General features: G+C 49.5%; 1 long non-coding RNA gene across 1 annotated transcript; it reads left to right on the top strand.

The window, feature by feature from the left end:
• The first annotated feature begins 2,095 nt into the window (after positions 1 to 2,095).
• LOC122231699 lies at positions 2,096 to 3,434 on the top strand. Its single transcript, XR_006208924.1, has 2 exons — positions 2,096 to 2,224; positions 2,804 to 3,434. It is a non-coding gene; the product is annotated as an uncharacterized LOC122231699 (long non-coding RNA).
• The last annotated feature ends 3,735 nt before the right edge of the window (positions 3,435 to 7,169 follow it).

Here is a 7,169-nt window from a genome sequence, read left to right as displayed (position 1 = left end):
AGAGATCCTTCACAAAACCTTCTTTTTTTTTTTTTTTTTTTTTTAAGGGAAACCGGGGGTGGCAGGGGAGGGGGGGACTTGAGTATGTCTGAGGTGTGCAGAAGCACCGGTGGCACAAGCGTAGGACCCTTTCGGGATTTGCAAGATGCTTAACTGTGCCCCACCAGTTACCGCCGAATGCAGTTGGTATGCAAAGTGGCTTAATTGACCTACAGGTTGGTTGAGTTTTAAAACCCGGTACCGATGCAAGAGAGAGGAAAACAGATCTGACAGATCCAGGATGAGGCTGTGTGGTTTACGCAAACACGGACAAAAAACATCCGGGACAGAATGGCCTCACGTGGAAAATGGCCTGGTGATTAGACAGATAAATGGATGGACGGATGGATGGATGGATGGGTGTTAGCTGAGAGGGAGCAAGGGGAAAGGCAGCCCCCAGGAGCTTTTGGATTATGTATGTAGAACGCGACACCCTGGGCGTACGGAAGGTGTTCTAGACGGGCGCTGGACACTGACAAGTCAACCCAGGACTGGAGAGAATGTGTCGATTCTTTCTAAAGAGTTACTCCACACCTGGATGTGGCGGAGTTGGCTGTAGAAGGCATCAGTTGAGCTGGGTCACGATGGAAAACATTTGTGCACGAAGTCTGTAGTTGTTAGGTTCTGAGCGTGCACTGAACCATCATATTCCTGGCTTTGAATTGCCACCCCAGGAAGGAACCTTGGGTGCATTATTTAACCTCTCTGGATCTCGGTTTCCTCATGTACGAATGAATGCCTGTTTCATGGAGAGGATGGAATGAGGTAATATAGTTATGGCACATAGTTAGAACTTGGTCCCTGGTCGGGATTACACTTGCGTGTATTACTTTTTTCAACCTACTTTAATCGTCGGGGAACATCATGCCAGGTCCCTGCTAGACACTAAGGAGATAGACTTCTTTGTTTCATTTTACAAATGTTTGCTGAGCACCTACTGGCTGCCTGGCAGACACTGCTAAGTCCTGGAGGTTGGACTTAGGGGGAAACAGACAAGACCCCTGCCCACAAGGTGCCTCTAGCCTGGCAAGGAAGACGGGCATTCAAATAATTAATGTACTTAGCATGGACAGGTCTGTGATGAGCCAGCCCAATGGGCTGGACACAAAGAGTATCAAGGCCTCTGCAAATGGGAAAACTGAAGCACAGAAAAGTGAGACATGCCCAGGTCCCCTCACCCCGTGGGTGGCGAGAGCCTCAACTGGAACACAGACCAGCCTGACTCCAAAGTCCACATCCTTCTCAACAATGCACAGCGGTGGCTGTGTGTTCCAAGCTTCTGGACGAAGACATCAGGCTGGGCAGAGTTGAGAAAACGCACAGACACAGAGGGAGTCATTTTTCAGAGTCTCCGATTTGGGAAAGATGTAATTTCTGGGATCCAGAGGAGAGGATTTGAGAAGAGTCAGTGCCTGCTGCCCCCCGAGAGATGCTGGGTGATTCTCGGTGGATGGATGTGGGTCTACGGGAGGACGTGTGCGTCTATGCCTAGTTCTGTGAACGTGTGATGTGTGTGTATTTCTGCCCCGGTCTGTGTGTTTGTATGCCGTCTGCACGTAGAGGGGAGGCAGGCCGCTGTGCCTGTCCGTGCGTGTGTCTGTTGTTCCGTCCATACATTTCTGTGTGTGGCTCTATTTATATGTGTGTTTCCATATGTCTACGTGTGTGAGTGTCTGTGCTAGTGACCCTGTCGGAGTTGGGGGGGTGGGTAGATTCGTGTGTGTCTGTGTCTGTGTATTTGTATTTGTGCCTGTGTGTGTGTGTGTGTGTGTGTGTGTCAGTGTCCGTGAGGGTCTGTGTGTGTGTGTGCCTGGGTGGGGGATGGTGTGGTGTGGCCCGCCTCCCACCCCTGCCCCCCCCCCCCAATGTTTCAGTGGCGCTGATCTAACTTGTCCTGCAGAACTGGGGAAATGACAACGTCAGTACGTCTAGCCTTATCTCCCAGGCTGCCGCTCTGTCAGAGGAAATGAGGTTTGCTTGGCACATCTACTCTTTATGATGTCATTTTGGCTGTGATCTGCGTGTCCTGCTCCCCTAGGTATTTGTCTTTTGATCGCCTAATGAATACCTGCCAACGTAGAGATGAAGAGAGCACACATTTTGGAGGAGTTTTTTTCAAGAATTTTTTTTTTTTTTTTAAAGCATGTTAGCTGTCCATCTCTTTGCTGTGGACTTGGAAACCACGGTAAAGGGTTTAGAGCTCTGCCTTTGAAATGCTAAGACTTCGGCTCAAGTCTTCAGTTGGCCCTTTCAAAAGCTGTGTGACCTTGGAGGGGACACTGTGCGTCTCGGAGCCACAGCTCTTTTCCTGCTAACTTCAGAAAGTTCTTTGGAGGGGCAAATATAATAACAGAAGACTACGCTCTCAGAAATCCACAGAGTCCTTAGATGGCATGATGTCAAGGCAGAAAGGCCCAGCAAGAGGCCTCTGGGCTCAGAGGTCAGGCAGACTCTGGGCTTGGGTCCTGGCTCCCTTCTTTTCCCAGTGTATGCCATTGAGCAAGTGATCTGAGCCTCAGATCGCTTCTGTGATAAATAGGATATTGCATCTAAAGCACTCAGCCCACTGCTGGCCAGCGTGAGGACCCCCAAAATGAGAGCTGTCAATATTTTTAATAATACAGGAAAGGTGATAACAGTAGTTAACATTTGTCCCCTTTCAGACTTGCAGTGAGTATAAGCAAGATAAAGACTTTGGAAGTGCAGGGTGAAATGGGCAGTGTGATGGGAGTGATTTACTATTATTTGTTTTTACTATTTCAAGATGCAGCATCGGCAGAGTGTTCTTGGCATCACCACACTCTTGGCAAGTGCTTCGCGTTTCATCTAGAACTCAGAGACCGTTCTAGTTACACAGAAGGCTGAGAACAAGACGGCCTCCAGCCCAGAGAGGTCTGGGCTGACTGCCGGGGGCTGACTTCCCCAGGACTCATCCCCAGCCCCTCCAACTGCACCCCTTCTGGAAGATTGCCTCACTCCAGCCTCAACACCCCCCTTGCCTTGGAAGATGCTCTTCCTTCCCCCTGGAATATTCCTCATCACTGTTCTATGCCCTAGATCACCTGGGCTGGGATCCAGGTGCCTCTGCCTGAGCTAAGTCCCTGCTCTGTGCCCCCAGGGCACCGTGGATTCGCCCAACCATGCATGACATCCAGGACACTGGAATGCCCTGCTCTCTGTCTGGCTGCCTCCCGGCCGGTACCCTCCAGGAGGGCAGGGACAGGGACCACGAAACCCTCAGTGGATGTTTGCAGAGTGGACACATGGAGATTGGCTGGCTCCTCTCATTTTCTGCCCCTACCTCCCTCAGAGGCAATACCTTCAGATGGCAATATATTCATTTCATCTGGACCCACTTCTGACAGCCATTTTGTTCAGTAACAGAGATGCTGGAATGATGTGCCTGTTGATTTTTTTGGGGGGTTTGGGTTTGCTTTTGAAACCGATGGGTTTGCTTTTGAAACCGATGGGTTTATTTCCTCTGGACTGCTTGTCTCAAATAATGGTGCCACGCAGACCAGAGGACGAAAGATTCCCAAGTGTTTGACCTGCTTCAGCCTATGTTTTGGGGCTAACATGTGGGTTTTCTGCAGTGACCGTGGAGCTCTTGCCAGAGCTGGGCTCCCAGGACAGATGTTGGAATGCTCTGCAATTTCAGATGAGTCTTTTCATGGTCAGGTGGGCATCATTCAAGGAGAGATGTATAGTCTATCTGCCTGATGAGGTGTGAGCCTCACAGTGCGAGCCTTTCTCTCACCTAATAACCACCTGGCACACCCAGTTGGCATTCTGGCACTTGGGCCACCTCATGGTGCAGAGCAGGGGTCACCAAATGACACCCCTCAAGCCAAATCTAGCCCACAACCTGTTTTTGTAAATAAAGTTTTATCGGAACACAGCCATGCCCATTCATTTACCATTCAAGGTCTATGGCTGCTTTCAAACTACAAGGGCAGAATTGAGTAATTACAACAGAGACCGTAAGGCTTGCAAGGACTAAAAAATTTTCTGTCTGGACCTTTATCGGAACACCAGATTAAAGAAGAATCTGGTTGAGCTAAATCAGTAACCCTGAGTATCATCCCATCTCCTTGCTCTCCCTCAGCCCTGACATTGGGCTGATCGCCGAGACCAGATTATTTGCCCCACTATATCATACATTTTCCACCCATCTCTTCCTCAAGTGCCACTGCCTTGGCTTAGCTCTGTCCCCACCCCTCTTGGCTGTCACCAGGGCCACCATGAGCCTGTAAGGTGTTTGGGTGAATTAGATAAAGATGTCTTCTCTGGGTAGCTGCAGCTCTATGATATGCATGGTGAGCAATAGGAGTGCTTCTGTGCAGGGAAAAAGCCACCTAAGCCTATTGATTATACCTAATCAATTACAGCTCTCATACCTACTGATTGTATCTATTGATTATACATTCTCCTCACCTCCTTATCCAGGTAGCCCTTCACACTAGAGCTAGAGTGATCCTTCTAGCAAGCTGCGTTCCTCGCCTGCTCAACCCCTCCATACCACTCCCCACCCCCATCCTCACGACAGAGCCCATGTGCATGACATTCAAGCCTGTCATCGTCCGGTCTTTGTCAGTCTCCCAGCCCCATGCATGTCTCACCACCTGCTCGGCCTACCGCACACCTGAGCACTGTCATACAATTCGAAGTACCCTTGACTTAGACCCCCATGCTGTTCATACTTTGGGGACTGGCACAGTCATGTCCTTCATGACCTACTCTATTTGTCCTTGTATCCATCTGAAAAATGCCTCATCTTCCTTCAGGTCCACTGCAGGCATCTCAAATGTCTTCACACACTGTGGTTCACAATGTATGTACAGATCCGAAAATCAGGGTAGTGGATCTTGACCAGTTTGAAAGATGCTCCAGACTAGAAAAGAAAGGTGCACCGCCCTTTGTCAGGTGCCCTCATGGCGTAGGATGAACATCACGGGCTCTGGGGCCACACTGCCTGGGGTCAAGTCTGGCTCCACAGTTTATTAGCAAATGATCTTGGGAAGAGATTTAATCACTGTGCCTCAGTTTCCTCATCTGGAAAACAAGGATAACGGCCGCACTTTCTTCAGAGCTTGTTGTGAAAATAAAGTGAATATATTAATACAGCCGTGTAAATTGTACACACAGCTTAGAAAGATGCCCTGCAACAGGGCAAGTGCTATAAACTGTGTTCGGCTGGTGCGTGCATGCTTGCACACGCGTGTGTGCACGTGTGTGTGTGACTGGTTTTTGCTGAGTGCTAACTGAAAGCTGCCTCTTAGGCTGGAATCTGTTCTGATCCTTATTAAAGCAATTATTCGACTATATTAGGATTTTTAACAATTTTTTAGTGTTTATATATTTTGAGAGAGGGCACAAGCATTGGAGGGGCAGAGAGAGAGAGAGAGGGAGAGAGAGAATCCCAAGCAGGCTCCATGCTGTCAGTGCAGAGCCCTAAGCAGGCTCACGAACTGTGAGATCATGACCTGAGCCAAAATCAAGAGTCAGACGTTTAACCGACTGAGCCACCCGGGCGCCCCATATATTACGATTTTTAAAAATTTTGCTTTCCTGTCTCCTTTACTAAACAGTGAACTCCTGGAGGGCAGCAAGTATGTCTTGTTATCTGCGTTCTAAGCATCCAGCACTGTGCTTGGTTGATTTTTGTAATAAATGAGGAAAGCAGGCCTAGATCCTGAAACTGAACCACCACCACGGGGTCTCCTTCCTACAATCGCAGGGGCCAGAATCCTCCTGCCCCTCCCACCCCCCACCCCCACCTTCTCCTGTGAGAAACGTGCCCAGCTTGGACGGGATTTGGGTGACTCTCTCGGGCTCTCTGTTCTCCACGATGAGGTGAGAATAGGTGACCACATCTGACTGTCAGCGAGAAGGGAGGAGGGCATAAGGGACCCTCGAGCGAGAAACGGAGCTTCCAAACTGATTCCGAGGAAAATGGAAACTCCAGCTGACCTAAGAGATTTCTATAATGAGAGAAAACCAATTTAAATGCAAATAGCCCAAAGCATAGTTGGGGAAAGGCATCGCACTGCAGAGAAAGGCTGGGGAAAACAAACAGAGCCCTCATCACGAGGCCAGTTCACTGCCGGACGGGAGGGCTGCTTTATCCATTTAGGATTAAAGTCTAAACTAGTGACAAAGAGTCACATGCGTCGCTGGCAGCCTTCCCTGCTGCTTCATGGTGCCGACTGAGAAATGGGCGTCCCTAAGGGAGCCGGTCATCAGCCACTACCACTTAGGGAGCCACTGTCAGATATCCGTTGCTCTGCAGAACATAGAGAACAAAAGATGCCGCAGAGACGGGCACTGCCTCTGAGGGGCTCACAGCCTAGGGGAAAGGTTAGAACTTGGAGTCGATTCTGGCACCACAATAGGTACTAACGTTTTACTGAGCATTTGCTATGTACCGCCCCTCCTCCCCCCACCGTCTGAATGTTGTATGTGATGGTAATTCGTCAGATTCTCACAGTGACCCTGTGAAGTGGGGTCTATTATTATTCCCATTTGACAGACAAGGAAACTGAAGTTCTAAGAGGCAAAGAACTTGCTCTTGTGTGTTGGAATTCAGACCCAGACAGAATGGCTCCGGGGCTCTGGCCCCTACTCATCCCGTGGATGCACTCGTGCATGAGCAGCGGTGCCCAAGTCAGGATGCCCTGGGACAGAGTTGACCACTGGCTTTGGCCTGGAGCCAAAGTGTGGAGGCTTCAAAGTGTGGATTGCCCTGCCACTCACTGTGTGATCTTGGGGGACACTTTCCCTCTCTGGGCCTCATTTATCGAAATAAAAGGAAGGCGGTGGCCAAAAATAATTTTAGGCCATAAAATTATATTATTCTAGGACTCCAGCTGCCCTCAAGAAAAGCCATTTGGGGCGCCTGGGTGGCTCAGTCGGTTAAGCGTCTGACTTCGGCTCAGGTCACGATATCTCGCGGTCTGTGAGTTCGAGCCCCGCGTCAGGCTCTGGGCTGATGGCTCAGAGCCTGGAGCCTGCTTCCGATTCTGTGTCTCCCTCTCTCTCTGCCCCTCCCCCGTTCATGCTCTGTCTCTCTCTGTCTCAAAAATAAATAAACGTTAAAAAAAAAATTAAAAAAAAAAAAAGAATAGCCATTG

The sequence above is a fragment of the Panthera tigris genome, chromosome A1 (assembly GCF_018350195.1).
Source record: "Panthera tigris isolate Pti1 chromosome A1, P.tigris_Pti1_mat1.1, whole genome shotgun sequence".
In the NCBI taxonomy this organism is placed as follows: domain Eukaryota; kingdom Metazoa; phylum Chordata; class Mammalia; order Carnivora; family Felidae; genus Panthera; species Panthera tigris.
The sequence above is the reverse complement of the archived record's forward strand: the minus strand, read 5'-3'. Positions and strand labels throughout refer to the sequence as shown.